The sequence below is a fragment of the Mustela nivalis genome (assembly GCF_964662115.1).
Source record: "Mustela nivalis genome assembly, chromosome: 5".
NCBI classification, from domain to species: Eukaryota; Metazoa; Chordata; class Mammalia; order Carnivora; family Mustelidae; genus Mustela; species Mustela nivalis.
In genome coordinates this window covers 16,728,389-16,755,717 of record NC_139024.1, presented here as the reverse complement: position 1 = coordinate 16,755,717, position 27,329 = coordinate 16,728,389, and the positions used below count along the sequence as shown (strand labels likewise).

General features: G+C 38.1%; 1 long non-coding RNA gene across 1 annotated transcript in view; it reads left to right on the top strand.

Moving 5' to 3' along the window:
- LOC309864527 overlaps window positions 1-27,329 on the top strand; it is a 60,999-nt gene that overhangs the window by 16,594 nt on the left and 17,076 nt on the right. Inside the window, exons 2-3 of the long non-coding RNA XR_014311591.1 lie at window positions 26,291-26,342; window positions 26,837-26,928. This is a non-coding gene — a long non-coding RNA (uncharacterized lncRNA). The remainder of the gene's footprint in view (window positions 1-26,290; window positions 26,343-26,836; window positions 26,929-27,329) is intronic.

The window sequence follows — 27,329 nt, the reverse complement described above, 5'->3', positions numbered from 1 at the left end:
ATTTAAAATTAGCTGACTTCATTCCAAATTTTTAATTGGGTCTTTATATAAAATGAATGAAATGCAACATCCTAATTAGTCAACAGTAGAACAGGAAGGCAGGATCCACCATACAGGAAAACAAAAAAAACAAGAAAACAGAAAAACAGCCTTAAAGGTTTAGAGGTGGTGGAGCTGTCTATATTTTCAGAAAGTAACAATATACTTCCTGGAAGTTGATTGATAATATTTTTCAATGCTGTTAATTTCAGTTATTTTTTTAACATATTGACTAAAACTTGGAGGAGAACAATTTTAATACAAAGCTATAAATCCATTTACTTAAAGGGAAAAAGAAAATTGCAAGTTGTCATTTTATTTCCATTCTAAAAATAGAACATTATCTAGAACCCTCTTTGAAAATAGAACTTCATTAAATGGGACTCCACTGATGAAAATTTTTCATAATCTCGTCAGTTTTGCTTTTGCTTAGCAAATCATCTCCTCATGATTATTGTAAACCAATAATAACATGGTATATTGGAGTTATGTTTACAATATTCAAGACAGATAAGTCCTTCCAATCAACCTCATCCTTGGAAACATTTTTTCATAAAAAATATTTCTGAAATCCCTAGTATGTACAAGGAACCATTCTAGGTACTGGGAACATAACTTTGAACAAGACATTCCAAATCACTGCCCATTAGGGGTTTATATGATAGTGTGCAGAAACAGTAAATATGAAAACACACAAAGAAGTACTTGGGAGACCAATAATTGCTCTAAAAAAGTCAGTGAAAAGAATGACTAGGTCTAAGGTAATAAATAAGAAAAGGCCTTTGTGTGGAGGGGATGTTAGAGTTAAACCTGAATGGTGAGAAGGTGATCCACTGGGAAAAGCATTGTAAATAGAAGAACCAAAGAGCAAAAACTGAGACAAGTCTACTCAACAACAACAAAAAAGAGTAATACTGAATATTGTAAACATAACTCTAGTATACCTGTTTATTATTGATTTACAAGCTTTGCTTAGGAGGTAATATCAGAGATGAGATAGACAATGTAAGGCTTTGAAGGCTATGAGGAAGCTAGATCTGTCTTGAGTCATTGCTAGGGTGGGGGTGACATAATTGGACTGATGCTTTGGAAAAGACATTTGGCTATTTTGTGGGGATTGGGTGGGGAGCAAGAGTGGAGGCAAGAAAGCCAATGAGGAAGCTGCTGCAGTGGTTTGAACTAGAATTGTCACTGTAGAAATTATGAGAAGTGGTAAGTCTCAGAAAATAATTTGGATAGGCAAATTAGAACTATTGGTGCTCTGCCCATATCCCGTTGGCATTCACTATTTTAATGCATGATGAAGGCTTCCTACTGCCTGGCCAGAATGCCAACTTCCTCACCTCTGCAGTGGAGAACAACTCTGATGCATGTTCTATGCCATCTTCTCAAAGGTCTCAGTGGGATCTGTCCATTGTCAGTAACCTTGTCCATTATCAGTAATCCAGCTGTCCTTATCAGTAACTTGCTCATCATCATCCTATATTGTCCTCCTTCCTTCCTCCTCTTTCCTAACCCCCCACAAATGCCTCCTGGAATCGCCTCCTAAAAAACAAAGCGCACCCCAGTCCCTGTCCCAGAGCGGGTTTCTGGGGAAACACAGTTTATGACACTAATTTTAGTAAATTATAAATCTTCTATTTCAAGTGTATTTTCCCATCTATGTTCAATGTCCTGCTTATGAATTTCTTAGAGTAAATTATCTGGACCATCTTTAGCAAATTCATCTTTTTATCAAACTAATTGGATTGCAGGGGTGTGAGCGCATCTGGCTACAGGGGTCCCAGCAGATCAGGTTTGGCCACTCACTACTGACAAAATCCAAAGCCAGGAACATGAGTGGTAGTGAAACAATAAAGGAATTTATTTCAGTGAGGCCAATGGACTAGCCTCTCAAAAGACTAGCCAAAAATGCAAGTTTATGTAAGGAAAATGGGACAAAGGTTGGTGGGTACTTGCAGATGGGCAGTCAAAATCAGGTCATGATTTTCATGGGTAGATCCTGATGGTGCAGGGAAGTTCCTGTTGCTTGAGCAGATAGTTTCAGTTCCCATCAGGGGATGCTTTGCCTGCAGATCTTTTGCCTGAGTGAAAATTAAGTTCTTCTTAATCAATTAGAAAGTACAGACTGAGGTCAAAATGGGTGTAGTTGAAGTCCTCTTTCAAGCCCAGGGAAAAGTTAATTTGTAGGAAGAGGTAGAGTTTCTCTGCCATCCCTGTGCCTTATAAAGCACCATATCCCACCACAATGGAGCCCTCTAGAATTTAGCTGTGATCTCTGATCACTAGGACCTTAATAAATTCTCACTAAACTACTGTAATAGGGATTTGGGTTAAGTGTTCAGACATGGTGACTAACCTTTGTGGTTTTCTTGGGACCAAGGGGTTTTCCTGGCCTGGGAAACTCAGTGTTAAAACTGGTCACTGACCATTTTTTAATACTGAATTATTGGTCAGTTTAAAGTGACCTGGACTTTGGTCACTTTATCCAAGTTCAGGCCCTGGAGTAAGAAATATTTTGAGTTCTCAATTCTGCTCTGCCACTTATTGGCTTGGTAATCATGGGCAAATCTTTCTAGTCTTTATATGTCTTCATTTCTTATCTATAGAGTTAACACTAGTACCAAAATCAGAGATCTGTGATAAAGATTTGATGAAATTATATGGGATAGGCAAATAATGTCCTCCCAAAGATATCCACATCCTAATCCTGGTAGTTATACATAGTATTATATTACATGGCAAGAAGGAATTAAGATTGCTAATCAGTTGACCTGAGATAGGGAGATTTTTCTGGATTATCTGGGTGGGCCCAATGTTAATGTTAACACAAGTCTCCTTAAAGTGGAAAAGGGGGGCAGAACTGGAGGTCAGAGTGATGCAATATGAGAAGACTTCTATCAGCATTTAACATGCTCTGAAGATGGAAGAAGAAGCCACTAGCCAAAGAACGTGAGCAAACTCTAGAAGCTGGAAAGGTCAAGGAAATGTATCCATTCAGAGGCTGCAGAAAGAAATGCTGCCTTGCCCACACCTTGGGTTTGGCCCTATGAAACCCATTTTGGACTTCTGATCTCCAGAATGCTAAGATATTAAAGTTGTGTTGTTTTAAACTACTCTTAAGGCTAACTCAGGGCCAGTGTCAAGATTTACAGGAAGCAGTTGGCTTTTCTGCATTTTTCAGGACGGCCCAGGGCAGGGGAGCCATTCTCTCCTACTTTATTCGTTACCACCCTTCTCCATCATTAACTCCTGAATAAATTATTTTTTTAGATGCCTCAGGTCAGATACATTATCTCTTTCCTTTGAACCCTTAGCATTGTTTGTACATCTATAATGATTACTTGTTTTATTTTACTTTTAGTTATTTGTGAGGTGTTTTTTTTTTTTTTTTACTAATCCCTCTTAGTTTGGAAACAAGTTGAATATGAGAACAATTTTTACTCGCTTTTCTGTACCCAGGACAGTATCGATTTTCATAAAATAGGTAATGATTATTAAGTTTAATTAAGTGATAAATATGGAGAAAGGGGAAATGAAAGCAAGCAGTTTTCTAATGTGACCTGTAAAGTTCAGTTATATATATTCACACGCCAGTGGCAAAACTTAATTTGCAAGGGAGACAGAGAGAAATTAGTCTCTAGCTAATGTGGTTTTGTGCTCACCTCAAGAGGAAGAAAAGACTGAATATTGAGGAACAATTAGCAGTTTCTCCCTCTACTCGATTTAAGAATAATTAGAGACAATTAAAAGAAATCTATAATTATGGGTTTAGAAAGCTGCCGGGGGCGGTGAGGGGCACCTGGGTGGCTCACTTGATTAAGCTGCTGCCTTCAGTTCAGGTCATGATCCCAGGGTCCTGGAATCGAGACTTACATCAAGATCCCCAGAGGGAGCCTGCTTCTCCCTCTTCCTGCCACTTTGCCTACTTGTGCTCTCTATCAAATAAATAAATAAGATCTTAGAAAGAAAGAAAGAAAGAAAGAAAGAAAGAAAGAAAGAAAGAAAGAAAGAGAAAGGAAGAAAGAAAGAAAAGAAAGCTGCTAAGGAATAAAATACTCCAAAGGCATGGTAAACTAAAAATATTGTAAATTTTCTCATCCTGAAAGTCTGCTTGAATTAAAAAAAATCATTTCTTAGAAAAGGAAAGAAAAAAAATAATTCCTTGATTTTGAGTTTCATAGAATTTGAACTCATAAATCTTACAACTATAATAACTAGAATATATTTGGCTATCGTGAGCCAAAGCTTTGAAGAGTGTAAGCCAAGTTAGGTCAGTTTTGTAGAGTCTGCCCTTCAGAACTTCCTCATTTTTAAATTCCTGGCTTTAATGGAAACAGAGTGAAGAAAAAAAGCAAAAGAAACATGTGCCACGTTTGTGGGGCATGGAAGGGAGGGTAAACACACAGAGTTCTGAGTGTAGTTACAAATGTATACCAACTCAAGCTCTGGATGGATTTTTGATGTCTCACTGGTTAGACCATCAAGGTTTTTTAGGAAGAAGAAATAAACACAAAATTCTAAACTGTTTTCACCGTCTGGGGATGTTATCATTTTTACTCAGCACTTTTCTCCAGTGTGGTATTAAGTCTTTAAGCTAATGCAGTAGCCTCACTGTATGTGTTTAAGTTACTTCAGAATACGGGTGGGTTGCTTCCTCTCTCTTAAATGAGTCAGGCATTTGAAGCAGAGAGGATAGATCTAGGTAGATATGGACTAGGTATACGTGTAGAGACAGAAACACAGAGAGAGAGACGAGGGAGTTTCCTCTCACTCAACTCTAACCAAATAGGATTTTCAAAACTTGAACGAAACTATTCACAACTTATTTTTTCTCATTTAAGAGGTCCAAGATAATCTTTCAGGGCACATCTTTAAGTGATTAATGTTGAAATGGATAATTCCACAGTATATTATAAACTGAAGTTGACCCAGTTAAATGAGTATGGTCTGAAAGAAAGTTACTTAACACGCTTTGCTATTTTCTGAGATTGGTGGTTTTTGGTGATGGTTGGCTGTGGGCGAGGATAATGTGGAACATTAGATGGAAATACAGTTGTGGAATTTTAATAAACTGCCAGTCTGCTAATAATATGCTTTTGTTCAAACTCTTTTAAATTTGGCAGTTATTCATAAATCCTAGTCCAGAAAAGAAGTACAAATTTTTCTTAGGAAGATGTGTACAGTATTTGGAGAATAAAGAAAAGACAGATCTTCAGATCTTCACATCTTCTAGAAAGAGACTTTATTCAGCACTGAACTGTTAAATTTGTACTTTGAGAGGTTCCTGGGATCCTTTGGGATCCAAAGTCACAAGTGGAACAAGTGGAAATAATAGAGTCATGTTTGAATTTAAATACTCCAAGTGGTACATTTTATGTGACTGTTACTATTTTTGGAATACTAAATAGTCCTTAATAGGACAATACTCATTTCCTTCCATATTTGTATATTATTTTCATACAAATACAAAAATGAAAAAAAAGCCCAACTTCAAATGTACAAGTTCCTTTAACTTCTGAATATATAATTTTATCACTCTTGGTAAAATTTCAGAATGATGAAGACCAGGGAAATTTTAGAATTCAGAGAGACCATGTATAATATTTGGCGATGGCTTAATGTGCTTCATGACATAAATTTATCTTATCTTTCCCCTCCTGCTAAAGATATACTTTGCATAATTGCTTTCCTGACTATTCTGCCTCAGGCTATCAAGTCTAATGAGGGATTTTTGGCCTTCTACTAACTGGTCTCAAAGAACTATTGTCCTTCCCCTATTCCTCCCACCCTTTGAATCTAAGTCCAAAATAAATGAATGGTAACAAGTTTCCTTCACTGCTTTTTAGTGTAGAGTTTCAGTTCAGGAAAAGTTCTGTTCAAGAATGAATTCCAGCAGTGTTCCTCATGCCAGCACACGGCATAAAAGTCTTGGAGTATGGAAGGATGCCAGAGTCAATCGTACTCTATTTTAGTGAAGAATCATGATAACATATGATTATGATTCTTCATGCAAACTTCACGGCCATCTTTCCTCAAGAGTTTAAATAGCATTGATGAACAACACATTTAAAGGAGAAATCATCCCAAGTGTGGTTTTTATATACTATTCAAACACGAAATAGAGCAAGGTGCTAAGAGAGAGTGTTCTTTAGTTGCGGAACAGTAACTACTGAGGTGGTCAGACTGAAATGTTTAGAGTGGGTGTATGTGGAAGCACACACAGAGAGAGCCGGCGACCTTTTCTGGAATAGGCTTCACTTTGGGCTGTGAAAAACAGTCTCCAGGCGAAAAACACCTGGAGAGGGAATCCTGTACCTCTTCCTCTTTGAATATGGCCAGGCCTTCCAGGAGGAGCTGGACTGTGTAACCCACGGTTTCAGGAACACCGAGGTGAAGTCCTACTCAGGGTCATGAGGAGAACAATTTTATTCCATTCCTCATACACTCATTCCTGATCTCTCGCCTTCTCTACCCCACAACCAGACTGGTTTGCGAAGTAGTATCTGAGTAGGTCACATCCTGACTTAAAATCCCTCAGTGGTGGATCATCTCTTCCCAAAAAGACTAAAATCTTTTACTTCACGCTGCCTCGCTCTCTTTCTCCTCACTGGCCACGGTTATGGCTTCCACATTCACATGTAGGCCAAGCTCCTTCGTGTCTTTCCTCCCTCACAGGCAGATTGATTTGCCCGGTATTCGGTGTTCTCTCCGTCTCCATCCTTCCTGCCCCCGTCACCCTTTTTACCTGGCTGCGTCCTACTTATCCTTTTCCTCTCAACTCAAAAGTCACTTCCTCCAGGAAGTCATTCCTTCTTGAAGCTCTACATCCAGTTTGGCCCCTTCTCTCCTAACTGCTCTTGTACACTCTCACTGCACTCTGCATCCCCATTTGTAGCACTTACTGCACTTACTGCAATTGTAGTTAATTATTCATTTAACACCTGTTTTCCCTTGCTAGATTGTAAACTCAATAATGACATCAACTATGTCTGAATTGCTATACTTTAAGTACCTAGCATAGCATTTGGCACACTGTAGATTTTCAATATACATTTCTTGAATGAATGAATACATAAATAATTAGCCAACAAATGATTAACTCCAAGCTTGAATGGCTGATTGGTCTGATTCCTTTTTGCACACTTCCCCACCCCCCAGGGTGTGGGGCAGGCAGCAGGAGACAGATGCAGGTAATGAGTTCCACAGGACACAGCATAGTGACAGTGAGGGAGGACCCGTAGGGGAGAGGAGGTTGATAAGCTCTTTTCTTAGAGTCAGTTGTGGTTCAGGAGGTTCAGAGATCAAATAGCAAAACCACATCCTGCACAAGAGCGAGGGCTTTGGATCCAATGGTGCGCAAGCCCTGTAATGGATGCTGAGGGGCAGAATAAAGCAGAGAGCCAAAAATGCTGAAATGGATGGTGAGTCAGAACAGGCAAAACGAAGACCCTCTCTGTAGTTCCAGGTATAAGATGCTGAAGCCTAGGGAGACTTCCGTGATTTCCACTCATATTTTCATGAGTGAAATGTTCATTTAAAGGTGCCAGTCTAGGTGGCAAAGGTAATATTTACCCAACTTTTCAAATATACTTCCATATTTCCTTATCTGAAATCTCTATACTCCCATGAATTTGAAATTTAGAAGTTTTGGGATTTTAGAAAGGAGATCGTTGGGGTGCATATTAAGTACTACTCCCAGTGAGTTCGAAAACAACACTTTTTTAAAAAAAAGATTTTATTTATTTATTTGACAGAGAGAGAAACAGTGAAAGCAGGAACACTAGCAGGTGGAGTGGGAGAGGGAATGCAGGCTTCCAACTGGGCGGAAGCCCAGTGGGGCTTGATCCCAGAACCCTGGGACCATGATCTGAGGTGAAGGCAGATGCCTCACAACTTAGCCACCCAGGCGCCCCTAAAACAACACTTATAAGGAAACATATTAATAGTCATGCAGAGAAAAGTACGAATATGCACAGTAAGTAGGAGAAAGAAACACCCCCAAGAGCTTCAGATCTATTCGGTTCAGGTTTTGCTGCCAGATGAGACACAGAAATACTTTTCAGAGATTTCGAGGGTCTGGAAATTCTGGATGGGTGATTGTGGACTTGGTACAAAGCATTGTGTGCTTCTGACACCCTCTTAATTCCTGTTTGACCAATTCTCAGCAGTGGGGGAGAAGTTGTCCTGACCTGCTGACTCAGATTCCTCAATTCCTTTTTTTTAAAATATTTTTAAGTAATCTCCATTACTTAAAGGCTCAGACTCACAGACTCCAGAAATGAAGAGCTGCATGCTCTACTGACTGAGCCAGCCAGGGGTTCCTCTATTCTACAGAGAAATCCCCCACATCTTCCTATCCTTCCTTTGCCTAGAAGGAAACTTGACCATCATTTGCCTTTTCCTTAGGCTATTAAGAGATGGACGTCAGGGGCGCCTGGGTGGCTCACTGGGTTAAGCTTCTGTCTTCGGCTCAGGTCATGATCTCAGGGTCTTGGGATTGAGCCCTGCATTAGGTTCTCTGCTCAGCAGGGAGCCTGCCCCCTCACCCCCACCTGCCTCTCTGACTACTTGTGATTTCTCTTTCTCTGTCAAATAAAAATCTTTTAAAAAAAGAAAGGGAGATGGTTGTCAGTCTACAATCCTTATTAAGTATCTGCTGTGTTTGGGGCACCTGGGTGGCTCAGTGGGTTAAGCCTCTGCCTTCGACTCGGGTCATGATCCCAGGATTCTGGGATTGAGTCCCGCATCGGGCTCTCTGCTCAGCAGGGAGCCTGCTTCCTCCTCTATCTCTGCCTGCCTCTCTGCCTACTTGTGATCTCTGTCAAATAAATAAATAAAATCTTAAAAAAAAAATGTATCTGCTGTGTTCAACATTCAGTTGGGAAATAGAAACAAGCAGAAGATGGGTTGTTTAGGTTTATCTTCTTTAGGTAATCCTTCTGTGTTTTAGATGTTTCACCTGAACTCTGTATCTTGTTTCTAACATTACGTGCCTGCTCAGCATTCAAAAACAAACTGGTTCTCCTCCTTCAACCTATAATCAAACAAAATCGGTATCTATTTATCTTATAATCTTTATCACCATCCATTAAATGTCCCAAGCTAGAATGAAGTCTTCATTTCCTTTATGTTTCACACACAATGTGCATGAAATGCCGTTGAGTCTCCCACATGGAGATATTCCCATCCTGTGAGGACTTTGTCATCTCAGCTGGTTCAGTCTGGTCTTCTCTCGTTCGCTTATTTTATGCTCTTTCTTATCCATTAATCTCCTTCTTGCTGACCTCAGTCATTTTTCGATAACAGTGTATTTTTTAACATACCATTTGCTTTAAAAATTCTCTGTATTTAAAAAATCTCCATGTCATGAAAATAAAGGCTGAGAAACTTTATAGACACACTGAATTATTAAAGAGTAAAGGCATTAATGCGTGAACCTATTCTCACCTAGTTCAGAAAGAAATAAGTGTGTACATATGAGTATGTCTATGTGTGTGTAAATACACATGCATATCCATATCTGTATGTCTGTTTGCATGTCTATTTAAAAAATATATATGCCATATATAGAGAGAGAACATTAAGCAAATGTGCCACAAGAGTAACAATGCGTAAATCTGGATAAAGAATATATAGGAGTTCTTTGTATTATTCTTGTAACATTTTTGTAAGTTTGAAATTGTTTCAAAATAAAAGCTTTTAAAAATTCAGTTTTTAGGGGCGCCTGGGTGGCTCAGTGGGTTAAGCCGCTGCCTTCGGCTCAGGTCATGATCTCAGGATCCTGGGATCGAGTCCCGCATCGGGCTCTCTGCTCAGCAGGGAGCCTGCTTCCTTCTCTCTCTCTCTGCCTGCCTCTCAGTGTACTTGTAATTTCTCTCTGTCAAATAAATAAATAAAATCTTTAAAAAAAATAAAAAAAAAATAAAAATTCAGTTTTTAACCTGGCGATTCACAGACCTGTACCCCTGGGGCTAATAGTACATTATACGTTTGTAAAAAAAAAAAAAATTAAAACTTTAAAAAAATTCAGTTTTTATTTTTATTTGTTTTAAAGATTTTATTTATTTACTTATTTGAGAGAGAGAGTATGCACACAAGCAGTGGGGAGAAACAGAGGGAAAAGGAGAAGCAGGCTCTCAGCTGAGCAGGGAGCCCCACACTGGGCTCAATTCCAGGACCCTGAGATCATGACCTGAGCTATTTATAGCTATTTATATAACCAACTGAGCCACTCAGGTGCACCGCACCCCCCAATTCAGTTTTTAAATATTAACTTGCATTATTGTTATCCAAACAACAAACTTTATTATAACACACACATAACACACAGGCACACTCACATAATAATTTCATCAGCTTCCCACTGCCATATAAAGAAATTTTAAGCTCCTCAGCTTCAGATGCAGGGACCTTCTATAATCTGGTCCCAATTTAATTTTTCTGCCTTATTCCTTCCTTTCCCTGAAATGATCACCATTTGTTCCTTCTCCTGAGTTTTGTTTCTGCTGTCCTATCTATGCTGTGTACCTTCTGCCAGTCACCTCCTATGATTGCTTTGATACCAAGCTCAAGAGTCACTTCCTCTGCAACGGCCTCCTCTACAAAGCTGGGCAGAGTTAATACTTCCCTCCTGGTTCGAACTAAATATCTGTGTTCCATAAAATTCATATATTAAATCCCTAGTTCCCAGTGTAATACTATTTGGAGACAGGGCCTTTGGGAGGTAAATAGAGTAAGATGAGTTCACAAGGGTGGAACCCACATGATGTGATTAGTGCCCTTATAAGAAGAGACACCAGACAGCTTGCTCTCTCTGCCATGTGAGGACATAACAAGAAGGTAACCATTGGCAAGTCAGGAATCCAATCTACTAGCACCTTTATCTTGGACTTCACAGCTTCCAGAACTGTGAGAATGTATATTTCTGTCTTTTAAGCCATGCAGACTACGCTATTTTGTCCTGGCAGTGTGAACAGACTAATGCATGTCCTCGTTAGAACTCTCGTATATTGGATTGCTCGCGGGTCTCTCTCACCCATGGGTGAGAGAACCCTGAGGGAACATCTGTGTGCTTATCCTCCTGTCTTTAACACAATGCCTGAGACCCACTGGATTCCAGTCTTGTTCAATGAGTGAAACAGAATCTGAACCTGACCACTTAAGTCATTCGCAGACCTTACTGTTTGGGTGTGGATTCGTTGCTACTTTACTTGAATTTGTGACAAGTTGATTTTAGTATTTAACAGAAAGAGCCACAGTTGCTAATCTAGCAGAGGCATTGCGAATAGCCTGCCTGCCTGTTCCTGTATTATCAGTGATGGATTTCAGTGGCCTCAAAAGAATATCTTACTGAAGAATGTTGAAAGCATTTAATTGAAAACTGTTACTCTGGAAAAAATAAACTTTCCTTCATATACTAGATGAACATGAACTAGATGATAATGCATACTTACACAATGGAGAGTTTTTTTTAATGAAGTATTGTTAATTTTTTTAAAAAGATCTTTATTTTATTTTATTTTTTTATGAGAGAGAGAGAGTGGGGGGAGGAACGGAGCGAGAGGGATAAGCAGACTCTGTGCTGAGTACAGTGCTCAGCTCGGGACTCGATCCCAGGACCCTGAGATCATGACCCGAGCTGAAACCAAGAGTTGGACACTTAACTGAGTGAGCCAGCCAGGCACTCCAAAGTATTGTTATTAATAAATCATGAATAATTCTTTTTCTTTAGGTTGTGCAAACCTAAACAGCAGTAAGAATCTTGCCCTCCATTTGTTACCTTTCCTCCAGTTTATCTTTTATTATAATATTTTTTCTCTGGGTGCCTGACTGGCTCAGTCAGTAGAGCATGCAATTCTTGATGTCAGGGTCGTGAGTTCAAGCCCCATGTTGGGTGTGGAGCCTCCTTTAAAGAATATTTTTTTGGGGGGGCACCTGGGTGGCTCAGTGGGTTAAAGCCTCTGCCTTCGGCTGAGATCATGATCCTGGGGTCCTGGGGTCCTGGGATCAAGCCCCGCATCGGGCTCTCTGCTCGGCAGGGAGTCTGCTTCCCTTCCTCTCTCTCTGTCTGCCTCTCTGCCTAATTGTGATCTCTCTCTGTCAAATAAATAAATAAAATCTTTAAAAAAAAAGAATATATATTTTTTTCTATACAGGCCCTTGTTTTTGTTTTGTTTTGAGCTTGGATTAAATCTTTATTTAACATGGGGCTCAAACTTATGACCCTGATATCAAGAGTCACATGCCGTACCACTGAGCCAGCCAGATGCCCGATGTTTTAAATCTTCTAAGTGATTTATAAATCTTGTTAATATGTAAAGTAACAGAGAATTTGATATATGTCCTTCCTTGCCCTCATATATTTTGAAAGGAGCTTTTTAGACAGAAAATATTTATGAATATAAATAAAAACATATGGAATGTTGAACTTAAAGACTAAATGTCAAAATGTTATGATGATGGCATGGTATAATGGATGGAATAAGAGCTTTTTAATCAGAAAAATCAGAGTCTGCATTTTTGTTTTGTGACTTAACTAAGTATGTTTTTGAAGCAATTCACGTAAATCCATTAGACCTCAAGTATATCTTCTATGAATTGGTAATAATAATACATATCTTGCTATGAGATCGTGTTGAAATTGAAAAAAAATGTATGTAAATTAAGAGTTCTATTACCTTGCACATAGCAGATACTCAATAAATAGTAGGTCTTATGATTAATACTTTTTGTATCAGGAGGACAAAATAGGAAACATAAATAATTCAACTCTTTATTATTGCATTTACTAAAATGTTTAATTTTGTTTAGAATATCCATTAGTAATTTGAGCATAATAATATTATTTCATAATGTTTTATTAAGTCTAAGTAAAGTTAGAATCATCTATTATATCACATGACTATATATAAGCACTCAATAAATATTTACTTTATTCTCACCTCCCCAACCTCCACGCATAACTCTTTTTTAAGGAATGACCTAAAAAATAACTTTTTCTATTAGTCATGATCTATGTAATTTGGAGTACACATACATACACACACTAAAATAAGGGTCAGTCAACTATTGATCCTATCTGTCATCTTATATGAGTCCTACTATTGCCATTCTTTATGGTTTTAGATAACGATAAAAATGAACACATTCCATTTGCTGATCTAAACTCAAATATGAAAGTAGTTCAATAATCATACCTATAAGGGACATTCTAAATTTTCTCAACTATTAGATTTTTAGTTTTAGTTTTTAAAAGATTTTATTTATTTATTTGTCAGAGAGAGAGAGGGAGAGAGAGTGCGCACAAGCAGGCAGAATGGCAGGCAGAGGCAGAGAGAGAAGCAGGCTCCCTGCCGAGCAAGGAGCCCAATGTGGGACTCCATCCCAGGAGCCCGGGGTTCATGACCTGATCCGAAGGTGATGGCTTAACTGACGGAGCCACCCAGGCGTCCCTCAACTATTAGATTTTTTTTTTATATATTTTATTTATTTATTTGACAGACAGAGATCACAAGTAGGCAGAGAGGCAGGCAGAGAGAGGAGGAAGCAGGCTCCCCGCTGAGCAGAGAGCCCGATGTGGGGCTCGATCCCAGGACCCTGGGATCATGACCTGAGCCGAAAGCAGAGGCTTTAACCCACTGAGCCACCCAGGCGCCCCAACTATTAGATTTTTAATCAAATGTCTTAGTCATCACTTTCTTATAAAGTACAGATTTTAACTCTTCGCTTTTAGGGTGAAAAACATGACTGTCCTCTGTCATTACTGTGCTTATTATCTTGACTGTAACAAGAGATTTAAAACTCACTATCCCAATAATCTTGCTAACTCATATCGTGAATCAGGGAGAAAATCCATAGAGAAATTGATTATACATAAACTTAAACCCTCCTTTGCACAGAACAGTTTTCTCTGCTGTTTACATCAGTTTTCACTCTCCTTATCTTTGCTTTCAAGCTCTCAACCACTGCCTTAATGATTTCCTTTTCCATTTTTTTTCTGTCAATTTAATCTCTTCTACTAAACCAATGTTTACTGTTTTATCTTTCCCTTTTCTGGTCCATATACTTTCACAATACAGATAAAAGAAGATTTTGCTGTGTTATCACAAGGCAAGACTCTAACAGAGCAAATTACATTTTTCAAATAGGTTCTAGTACGGATTGCAACATATTTAAAATGATTACTTTTTCAGATTTAATTTTTTAATTAAATGTAAATTCACTTTTTTCCTTTTCTTCTTTCTTTCTTTTTCAAGCCACAAGGGTCATGAGAACACGTTTGAGCTTAGTCACTCATATGGGTTTTAATCTTCATAGTTATCTTGTAACCCAAATATCAGTCATTCTAAGAAAGGGTTAGAATTGTTTGGACATTTCATAGGACTTTGGTTCAGATAAGTTAATCCAATAATATATTTTACCCAAAGAATGGCTTTAATTAGGATCACCTGAGAGGCTCAGCTCTTGATTTTGGCTAAGGTGAGATTGAGCCCTGCATTTGAGCCCTGCATCAGCGCTGCATCGGCCCTGCACTGGGCTCCATGCTTAGCCTGGAGTCGGCTTGAAATACTCTCTCTTACTCTGCCTTTGCACCTCCCCTCACTTGCTTTCTTTAAAATAAATAAATAGGCTCAGTCAGTTAGGCATCTACCTTTGGTGCGGGTCATGATCCCAGGGTCCTGAGACTGAGCTCCACATCAGGCTCTCTGCTTAGCAGGGAGTCTGCTTCTCACTCTGCCTCTTCCCCTGCTCTTGCTCTCTTTTTCTTCAAATAAATAAGTATAATCTTTAAAAAAATTTTTTTAAATAAAATAAAAATCTTTAAAAAGAAGAATGGCTTTAATTATTGTTTTCCTGATTTATATCCTATAAGTTATCTAAGTTCCATCAGACTCCAGAAATGCTTTAAAATAATGCTTAGGGCTAACATATTTGGGGGAGTTACCATATTTTCTTTCATCATAACATAAATTTTCATTTATTTACTTATTTGGAATTTTTTAGGCACTTTATTCTTCTTAAGATATTATTTATTTGTCAGAGAGAGAGCACACACAAGGAGGGAGAGCAGCAGGCAGAGGGAGAAGGGGATGCAGGACTTAATCCCAGGACCCTGGGATTATGACCCGAGCTGAAGGCAGATGCCTAACCAACTGAGCCATCCAGGCATCCAATAAAATAAATTTTTAATAATTATTATCATATCATATAAAAATGAGTTTTATAGTTTCATTTTACCTTTTTCCTTAGCCATTGTTTACCTGTTCATGATGTATATGGAGACCGGTAGGTACCCCTTATATGACTGTTACACCATAAAGATGCTTAAGAAATTGGCTGGAGTTACAGACAGGATGTGTTCCTTTAGATATCTCTCTCATCCATGTCTTCAGGGGTGCCAAGTAAAAGTTGCATGTAGCAATATTTGCTTCTGATGTGTGGCACCAGCAAGAGCCACATTCAAGAACAAGAATCGGTATCAAAATGTAGGCTCTGGGCCCATTGTTTTATCATCTGTCTTCGAGGAGCCCCAGACTGAAATTCATCTAGGACTGAGTTGAGATGGGTGAAGTCCCTGGTATGCTTCCTTTCTCAGTTACTTGGGCAGATTCTTCTACTTTTCTGGATTATCAGTTTCCTCATTGGTGAAACAAGGGAATGGCAGATAATACTTTTAAACATTACGTGCCAGGCTCTGTTATAAGCACCTACTTTTTTTTTTTTTTTTATAAACATATATTTTTATCCCTAGGGGTACAGTTCTGTGAATCGCCAGGTTTACACACTTCACAGCACTCACCAAAGCACATACCCTCCCCAGTGTCCATAACCCCACTCCCCTTCTCCCAACCCCTCTCCCCCCAGCAACCCTCAGTTTGTTTTGTGAGATTAAGAGTCACTTATGGTTTGTCTCCCTCCCAATTCCATCTTGTTTCATTGATTCTTCTCCTACCCACTTAAGCCCCCATGTTAAGCACCTACTTTTAATGTAAAATCATTTTAACCATCACAAGAACCCTGTGAGGGTAAAAGATCCAACACACACGTGCTCTCAGCCCTCCCACCCTGCTTGTCTCCCTGTTGTCTTATAGTCTTCATATCTATAGAAATATTCAATATCATTGATTAATCATTAATAACTAATTATATAATATGTTGATATATTAATAATATAATACTAGTATATTATGTCGTTTTGTCGGTGTCTTTGTTCTAGAAGGTAAATACCCCCAGTGCGGGAATTTCCACTTGCTTTATTCACTGATATGCCTCTAGAAGAGGGCCTGGCACTCAACAAATAGACATAGAATCTTGAATAAATAAGGTACAGAAAGAGTAAGTAATTTACTGATTCTCATGAATCTAGTAAAGGGGCAGTCTTAGGAATTGATCCAAGGCAGCTAATCTCCACAAGCCATGCTCCAAAGCAGTGTGTTATACTGCATAAAATTAGGCAAGAGTTTCCAAAGCTATGGGTCATAATGCAGGTTACAGATGCCTACTGCTCCTCACTGTCCCCTATTAAATAATTTGATTCTTCCTTAGTGATTCTGGAGTCACTACATTTTGTCCCCAAATTCCCAAGTGAGCTAAATTTGTATCTAAAGTGGAGAATCAATGCTTAAAGTTTCTTTCAAAAAATACCTTAATTTTATAAATCTTGTGAAAGGAGTTCAAACTGAAGCCGAAAAATGAAAGGACACATGGAAGGCAATAGAACCAAAGCCTGCTTCTGAGTGAGGTTCATGAACTGGCTCATGGTTGGCTTCATGGATGAGTTCATGGATCTTTCTATAAAGACTTTCTGACTAGGGGCACCTGGGTGGCTCAGTCCATTAAGTCTCTGCCTTCAGCTCAGGTCATGATCCTAAAGCCATGTCTGCTGTTGGCCTTCCCAACCAATTCCACCATCATTTCGATGTGACTTTATTTATGGCTTACTTAGTCATCTTGCCAGTGGTAAATGGGCAGATTTTCCTTAGTTTTTGGCCTGATTCCAAGATACAACAGTAGGCAAAATCAGGGAAATAAAGATATTTTGCCTGTTTTCCCCAGACAGCTTTAATAGCTCAGAATAAGTAACGTGCTAGGCGTTGGTTTGGATTTGTGGTAAGAATGTGAGTTTGGGAGTCAAGCTCAGGTTGTAATCCTAACAACCCCTCATAGCTATCTGACTTGATTCTGTGAGTCTCAAGATTTCATCTGCAAGGGGCTCCTGGGTGGCTCAGTTGGTTAAGCGTCTATCTTTGGCTCAGGTCATGATCCTGGGGTTCCCACATCAGGCTCTCTGCTTATTGGGGAGTCTGCTTCTCCCTCTCACTTTTACTCTGTGCTTTTATTCTCTCTCATTCTCTCAAATCAAAAAATAAAATAGATCTCATCAGCCGAAAGGTAGGGATTTCATGGCAGACATGGAAGAACAGGGTGGTTGCAGGGTCTGTAGCTTTTGATCTTTTGATCTTTCATGAGATTGTGAGGATTGAGGATTACATGCAGTGACATAAACGTATGGAAAGCACAAAAAGAATCTGGCTTTGTTGGACACCTGCAAATTTGTATTTAAGTCATCCTGAGCTCAAGTAAATAATAGATTGGTAATTCAACTATGTACATAACGTAGATGTTCCCTATCAGTGGGTAGTGGATAATAGGGACCAGTGCCATCCTTCTGAGGGGGCAGGCAGTCCTGGTCTGCCTCACCTAAATTGTGGGTAGTGAAGGCTCAGGCAATTGTGTGTGCTCTCCTACTTGTATCCTTTTAAATTTTATCAGAATTCATTCTCATCGTATTTTCACCATGAAGCAATAATAATGAATGCTCATGACCTCTTTGAATGACAGTTGGAGACTAAGTAGGGACACATATCACCTACTCCAGTGTTGTGTGGTTTTGGAAGCAGCAGGATTTAACTGGCCCACCTAGGATGGGAAACAGCCTTCTTTGGGGGGCCAGTCACCTGACAGTCTGGGGCCATGTGTTGCTAGCTCAGGGTCATGTCTGGTGGCATCAGAGGAATCCTTCAGACACCAAAGCTCCCAAACTCACTAGTTACTGGAAAGAGGTGAATTTTCTGCAAAAAGAAAACCCAGAAGACTGGACACTAGTTGCCTGACTTTTGCTAAGTCCCAAGGCCTCACTCTTAGACATTATTTTACCAGGTCTGCAGTAAGGCCAGGCGTGTTTGTGAAAATGTCACTCACAAATTGTGATGTGTATCCCTAGATAAGGATTGCTGAAATAAGCCCTCTCCAAAGTTCCAGTAGCTTTTTAATTCAAGAGGCAGGCTGAATTGTCAACATAGGGGTTTTCTGTCTTCTTTTATTGGGTATATTGTATACAATAATTTGTGCATTTCATCTTGCCTTTATCCCCAGAGGTCTGGTACCTTTTGTCCGTTTCATAGAACCTAGTACCCTATGTAGCTACAGGGGTAGCTAGATGGTCTCCTGCAAAGTTAGGATGTTTATAGAACTTTTGTTTGTCACATTGTAATGCTTTGATATATGTTGTGTAATTTTCTTTTGCTTTCTATGTAAAGACCACTATTCTCTGGTTTATAATTTGGCCTTTCTACATGAATAGCCCATTTATAATTTACTGACTAATTTTGCAGCATGCATTCAGATATTTTCCTGACCCATCACTATAGTAACCAGGAAAGAGCCCTCCTCCTGGAGGAGATGAAGGCTGAAGCCTGAGGCATAAGAGCCTATGGGGGGTAAAAAGGAAAATCTGAGGTAAGGGCTCCCTTCAGCTTTTTCTCTGAAAGAAAGACCTTAATGTTTGAAATATCGTAGGGACAGCTTGTGCCAAGAGTGATGAAATCTTTTGGCAGTTACTGTGATCTTCATGCCAGGTCACCTATTTAGATCTTGCTGATAATACGTAAATGATGCCAACATAACACCGTCCGACCACTCACTGTTCCTCTTCATTGCCATGTATTTTCATCCAGGGCTGTGGCACTTGCTGTCTTCCAGCTGATGCAGAGGGGGCCAAATCCTGACTCATAACAGTCATACTGCATGTCTCTTTTACTTGGCCAAGAAAACTGTTACATTCTCTTTTCATTTGTCAAATGTAAAGATATTGGGTCCTCCCTAAAACTTACTGCTGAGCCACAGAGCATAAATTATGATGAGCACTTCATGGAAAGAAAAGTAAAATACATCGAAATCTAGACGATGAACACAATGTATAAGAGCAAAATGAAGCAGAAAAATCTCTAAGATGAGAAAATAAATATAATTTCTTAAATTCATTCCATTGGAATAGTCTATAAAGACGGAAGGCCCAAATTATTACTATAAGTAAACTTTGCAAAATGATTACAGTCAAGCAGTTAGGTTTTCATGACATTTCACATTTACTGAACGGCAGCCTTGAGACTGATGTTGAGGTTCATTTGCATGATCTTCAAATATGCAGGCCTTCTGCATAGGCCTTATAACTCCCAGAAAAATGGATAGATTTCCCCAAAAGGGAAATTAGTGGATTCTAAAGGGGTTTACAGTGTGGATTGTAAGGAAAGGAAAAAACAGGGAAGTCTCTTTAGCCCATATAGGGCTGTCCTTCTCCAGAACAGACTCCATTTTTCTCAGTACTTAGCTACCCAGCACATCACAAAGGGTAATCTGTTGGCCCTTAGGTACAAAAAGGGGTGAGTCAGAGACTTTATAGGATTATTTCCTAGTAGAAAATTTGAATAAATGTTTTATGGATTTCTCCCTCTCTTCCATCATAAAGTGAACAAATACATAAGGGATGAGGAGGGTTAGGTTAAGGGACAAGGTTGAAATGAGCTTTTGAGCTTTTAGATGTGACCTAGGGAGGTCATAACTGCCTCTGGACTGCATCTTATTATCCTGGGATTCCAGAAAAGGTAGAGTTAAGGAGGATGGATTTTCTTGTCAAGATCTCAGGCAAATGATTTGCTGGAACCAAAGCTGACATCCAAGGGATAAAAATCATTGGGATTGTAGGGTATTTAAAGGTCAAAACTTTAAAACATTATAGTAATAGTCAACTCCAAAATGTTCCCTGGAAATATTCTTTTTATTATCAATGGGCCCAGTATTGCTGTATGTTTCCTTCTTCATTGGCTGTTTTACATATCTTTTAGAAAATGACTTCTTGTATATTTTATCTGCCTAATTTTGAAAGCAGTCAAAGCTATTATGTGTGTTACTACAGAAATTTTGTTCTTACCCAAGTAAACTTACAGATGAAACTGCTAAATGTCAGACTCTTAATTGGTATTTTCACTGCTTTTAATACAAGTTCAGCTCAGCTCCTCTGCACAGTGCCCAGAGCAAGACATCAAAGCCAGAAGTACACAAAGTCATCAGAGTTCAGATTTTTTCCTGCTTCCCTGTGGAGGGGCCAAGAATACAAACATCCTCAATTGCTACAGCAGGAGGGAACATTAGTCCATCAACAGAACCAAACAGGAAACACCAAATGGGCATTTCTTCTATTTATTTTGCGCCTGTTAGGAAGGATGAAGTTTATGTTTTCCAACCATATTTGTCAAAAAAGCACAGAAAATATATAAGATGTCGTCATTTTAGTTAGTTTAAACTCTAACTTCAAGAAGATGTAAGGCTGGTATTTTACTTACCACCATTTATGCAATACTACATTCTTAGGATGTTGGAATTTTACCATGTCTGGGGTCATTTTTTTCTTTTTTAAACTGTGAACCAGAAACTTAACATTTGCTGCAACCTATTGAGATTCACATCATGATTCACTTAGACCTTAGTTAAATTTCTCAGATACTTTCTTTCCAGATCCAGGAGGATGCATGTTTATTAAACAGATAACTCTGCCTCCCTTCAGTTTGTGATAAGGTGCTAAATGTGTCAGATAAGGCCAGGAAATACCTCCAGTGGTACTGCAGAGGTCTGTTTGCCTTACCAAAAGTTTTAGTCTTGGTATCTCAGTTGGTTATCCACTCCATTACTTCAGAGCAAGTTCTGTTACTTCACTGCTGGTGACAGTAGATAAGCAAAAATAGAGCATGTTGTCATGATTCGAACACGCCTGGTGAAGGAGCAAAAGAGAATGTAATTTGTATTTTAAATGAATATTTCCAGAAATAAATCAACAAACCACTTCATTATTCTCGTAATTACTCAGAATCTCTTGATTCCAGAAGACTTTCTGGCCTGCTGGTTGAAGGGAAATGGGTGTTTCTTTTTACCTGTCCTCGTTCCTTTTCTCATCCAGCCAGTGGTGTACCAAGGATGGGGTGGTACAGGCAGCAGGGGAGGGCTTTCTGCATAGAAGATTTAAAAGGAATAAAATAAAATAATAGTAAAAGTCAGTCTGCTTTTTTTTTTTTAATTTAAAGATTTTATTTATTTATTTGACAGACAGAGATCACAAGTAGGCAGAGAGGCAGGCAGAGAGAGAGGGGGAAGGAGGCTCAGGACCCTGGGATCATGACCCCAGCAGAAGGGAGAGGCTTACCCCACTGAGCCACCCAGGACCCTGGGATCATGACCTGAGCTGAAGGCAGAGGCTTAACCCACTGAACCAGCCAGGCGCCCCCAGTCGGCTTTTTATTATCACTGTGCACGGACAGTTCTAAGCAATGCCAATGACGCTACTGCTCTCTGAACAAAAAAACAATCTTTTTTTGGTCTAAGTTCTGAACAACTGCTGCAGTTACTGAAATGGGATAATATGCATGTAAGCTGAAAATCACCATGTTTTCCTATCACTTACGCTTTAATAAACATTATACTCCCCGTGGAAGTGATTCCAACTGCCCTACAGGTGGACTCAGCTACACATATTTATTTTAAGAATAAGCAACTGACTTCTGTTTTTTTGTTTTCATAATCACTCTGGTATAATTATTTTGAATCTGGGTTTAAACACAGGATTACGTAGTACCTCAGGGGCTAAAGATATGAACTGAGCCTGAAGCAAGCTCAAATAATTTGCAACCATTCTCAGCTTTGGAGAATTTTACCAAATAAAATAGAAATTTATGAGGAATTTTCTGGTGAAGGTATTCAACTGCAAAAACATCTGAAAGCTGCTAAAATGAATCCCAGAGAACAAAGAAATGGACAGTGTTGTAATTTCTTAAATTTGCTATGAAATGGGATTTTTTATGAATCTCTGATAAATATCCTTATTTTAAAGCTTTCTATTTGTATATCTGTTTCTTAATGTGAGAGAAACATTTGAAGTTAAAAAGTGTTCTTTAGTCAATTATGAGTGAGGACAGATTGACAAATCTGATATATACTATATATTGATTCTGTTGACCATGAATGTATGCATATCAGTTTGACCAAGCCATTGACAGATTTGCACAAGTGAAATTTCAAAGCCAGAAACTGCATTGGAATTATTCATCACCGTGACAGACCAATATGTAGGCATAAATACTTCTCTCCTTTAAAAAAAAATTAATGTACTCTAAAAAGAATTAGGACTTTATTTCTTTATTTTATTATTTTTTAAAGATTTTCTTTACTTGAGAATGAGAGAGAGAGCATGAGCAGGGGGAGGGACAGAGGGAGAAGCAGGCTTCCTGCTGATCAAGGAACCTGACTTGGAACTCTATCCCAGGACCCTAGGATCATGACCTGAGCAAAACAGATGCTTAACCAACTGAGCCCCCCAGGTGCCCCACTTTTACTAATATTTTACTAACACTATTTGCACTATATGCAAAATTTATTAAAGGAAAATTGTCACTGAATTGCTTTTCTGGACAAAATAATTCTTATTTGTTGCACGTCATGATTGTTGTTGAAAATACTTTTGTCTGCAAGAGAAAGAGATTCAAATGGTCCCTTTCAGGTGTCAAGTCACTAGGTATGCCCCTGTATCCATCTTTTCAGTTTAACTAAAAACAAATAAAGCACATTCTTTTTAGTTCAACTGCATTTTTAAAAATTATGCCAAATAGCAACTCATTTTAATAAGGCAGGTTCTTAATAATCAAGAAGTAGAAGAACTATCCTTAAATACAGCTCTCATCTACCATAGATTTAGTGATATATAATTATTAATTCTTAATAATTATTGTTAATTACATATTATATATGCTATATATTGCCAAAATATATGCCAATAATAAATATATGCTTTGTGTCTTAACTGGTTTGAATAAGCTTAGTAGGATAAAAAAAAAGCACACACAAAAAATAAAGCCTGCTGAAATTTAGACATGAACAAAGACATTACGAAGATCTCATAATAGCCAAAAAGATCAATCTCTAATTTTAAACCTTCCATTATATGTAATAGTTTCACTGTTTAACTCTAGAAAATGTTTAAGGAATAAATATCTTTATTGACTTCAAAAAACAGAAAAAGAGGGAAGGCTCTCCAACTTAACTTACAAGGCCAGCATTACTTTGATATCAAAATAAGAATAGGAAATTATGAGGAAAAAATTAGGGGGCAACCTCAATCATGAACACAAATAACAAAATTCTTAATTTCAGCTGACTAAAGAATATGTACAAATGATAGTATGTCACACATAAGTTGAGTTTGTTGTAATGGTAAAATGTTAACATTAGAAAGCCAAATCAGAATTTACCACATAAACAGAATAAAGAGAAGAAGTTTTGTCAGAATCTTTCTGGAAAAGCAGTTGATTCCAGTCAGCATTTGTTCTTGATTAAAATACATCTTTTGGTAAACTAAGAATAGGAAATAATTTCCTTCATAGAGGATAGCTACAAAATACCCATAACAGTCACCATATACTTACTGAAAGCTTTCCTTCTGAGATTAGGAATAAGACACATATGAGAATTATCACCATTTCTAGTCAGCCTTATCCTGGAGGTCCTAGTCAATGTGATAAGGAAAGAGAAAGAATTTTAAGATTTTATTTATTTATTTATTTATTTGACAGACAGAGATCACAAGTAGGCAGAGAGGCAGGCAGAGAGATAGAGGAGGAAGCAGGCTCCCCTCGGAGCAGAGAGCCCAACGCGGTGCTCGATCCCAGGACCCTGGGATCATGACCTGAGCCGAAGACAGAGACCTTAACCCACTGAGCCACCCAGGCGCCCCATGAAAAAGAATTTTAGTATATGTGCTGCCAAAGCGAGCACATGAAAAAGAATTTTAAAAAACCACATAAAACTGATATTATTTAATGTGGCTTATCTATGTCGAAAATCCCAAAGATTCTACAGATAGATATTAGAATTAGACAAGTTATGGGGCACCTGGGTGGCTCAGTCAGTTAAGAAATGGATGAGTTTGGGCACCTGGGTGGCTCAGTTGGTTGAACAGCTGCCTTCGGCTCAGGTCATGATCCTGGACTCCTGGGACTGAGTCCTGAATTGGGCTCCCTGCTTGGCGGGGAGTCTTCTTCTCCCTCTGACCCTCCCCCTTCTCATCTGTCTCTCTTTCTCTCTCTCTCTCTATAAAATAAATAAATAAAAGGGTTTTTTAAAAAAAGAATTGGATGATTTTTAAAACTATGTATTTTTTAAATTGCATTTCTATGATAGGTAACAACAGGAAATAAAACTGAAAAAAATTTACAGTAGTTTAAAAAATATTTAAAACCAAGGAACAAATATATAAAAATTATAAAAACATAAAAACATTTCTGAGAGACATTAAGAAACATAAATTAATGCAGGCCGACTCCACATTCCTATACATTGGAAGACTTAGCATTTAAAAATGTTCATTTTTTTGAAACCGAGCTTTAGATTCAATAAAATTACAGTCAAAATCCTACCGGGTTTGTATGTGTGTGTGTATTTGTAAGTATCTGTGTATGAGAGAGAAAGAAACTTGAAAGAAGCCTGACATGAACAAACAGAAATTATGAAATATATGTAATACATACACAGACACATAATATTTTCAAATTCACTTCTTTGCCATGTTGCTCTCCATCCCAGATGGTTGATTTTAGTTTGTTTTACTTTAGTGAACACTGGTGTACAAATCTGTTTACAACATTTGTCTCTCACTATTAGATTCCAGTGTTTTTGAGGGCAAGATCTTATATTTGTGTCTATATTATTCCCAGTGTATCACACATGTCTGTTGAGTGAATGAATGAGCCTTTCTACTCAACATCTTGACTCAGTGGTAAGTTCCCATTTTAACCTTTCTAGAGAAAGCTTGAAATCACTCTGCCAGCAGAATTAGAGCCAAATCACATTCTTTTTTTTTTTTTTTTTAAGATTTTATCTGTTTAGTTGAGAGAGAAAGATAGAGAGAGCGTGCACAAGTGAGGGGAGTGGGGGCAGCAGAGAGAGAGAGGGAGAAGCAGACTTCCCACTGAGCAGGGAGAGCCCAGTGTTAGGCTCCAACCCTGGACCCTGAAATCATGACCTGAGCTGAAGGCAGACGCTTGACCAACTGAGTCACCCAGGTGTCCTGCCAAATCACATTCTGAAAAATAAAGGATTCTACTTCGTTTTTCCATTTGAAGTAATTCATAATTTCACTTCCTGTGGCTCTCTTAATGTGCACACTGCCCAAGTTTCACAAACTATATCCAGAGAACAAGGCTCTCTTTGCTGATGGTATTGTTTTCTTGGTGTGCACTTAATCATAAACATCCCTCTCAGAACTATGTTCAGGATATGAACATCGCTGCTGTACATTTGTATTTAGATACCAACTTCTTTGGAATCCAAGGGTAATTGTATTTAATAATAAATCTGTTTTATAGAAGGAAAATCTAAAAATACACATCTTGCAATAATTAAGAGAAAATGCACCCTGTTGAAGAGATCATGATGACCTAGACAGAATCTAAAAAGTTGTATGAAAGAAAGATATACAAGCCTGAAATAATGATATACAAGATATACAAGCCTGCTAAATAATGTTTTGGAGTTAATTTTAGCTACAGACTTGTTCATCTGAATATTAGTTATAATTTCTAAAACCCCTTTTAAAAAATACACATGATTTTAAAACTAATACAGAATGTCACCTACCTGAATGACATGTGGTCTGTTGTATTTGTTTCCATGTTTTGAAGAAAAAGAATAATATTAAATTACATTAATATAATTATATCGTGTCCAAAATATCTGACTATCGGTGTTAGACTAAGTTCATAGTCTCTGTTGCAAATATTAACGACTGATTCATATGTATTAATATTTATGACTGTAAGGAGAATAGCTAATAATAGTGATATACTGATAATGCGCATGTTTACATTTCATCTTTTTAAAAACAATAACCTTGTAAGTTATAAATACTGCCATTACCCCTGTTTTACAGATAAGGAAACTGAGACACAGGGAATACATATTTGCTCAATGTGACACAGCTGGTAAGTAGTAGAGCTAGTTCATAAACCCAAATGATCTGGCTTAGAACCCTTACTCCTCACTGCCATGCCATAGTACCTACGTACATATGAGGAAAACACATTAAAAAAAAAAAAAGTTGCTTTGTGCAAGATTTCCTTTAGCTTAATTTTGCAATGGTATTCATCATCAATTCACCATCATTCATCATTAGAAAATGTCTAACTGCAGAATTACTCTGCCTTAGTATTGAAAAGCATCAGTATGACTGATGATTACAGAGGGTCCTGAAGTAAAAAAAAGATCAGAGATTTAGAAAAATTATATTCTGATGAAGTGTGAGATTTCAGATATATGTAGAATAAAATGGTTTAACATACTTCTTAATAACTATTAGCAAAAATGACCTGTGTGATTTGTTTTTTAGAAATGACTTTGAGAACACTGAGTATAAGTTAGGTCTGCTCTGATTTATGTAGACTTTTTACTCCCGCATTCAATAACTAACTTTTGACAGTTTTGTAGGACATTATGAAATTTGGTGTAACTATGAAGCTTACACCTTCAGAAACTCCAGCAGAAATTTTGCAATTACCTTGATTCTGTCAGGTAAGAGAAACAACAAAAACCATGAAGAATAAACTTCATCAGTTCTTTCCCATAACAAGAGCTTTGTTATTCTTCACAATTCCGTTTGGTGTCCAATTAACCTTACTTTTTTGGATCTCCTTATCTTTTTTTTAAAGATAGATTTATTTATTTATTTGACAGACAGATCACAAGTAGGCAGAGAGGCAGGCAGAGAGAGAGGGGAAGCAGGCTCCCCGCTGAGCAGAGAGCCTGATGTGGGACTCGATCCCAGGACCCTAAGATCATGACCTGAGCAGAAGGCTGAGGCTTAACCCACTGAACCACCCAGGCACCCCTTGGCTCTCCTTATCTTTAATTAATATGTGAAATTTCATAGAGAAATGTTTTAAATTTGGATCATATGAATTTAGAAGCCATTA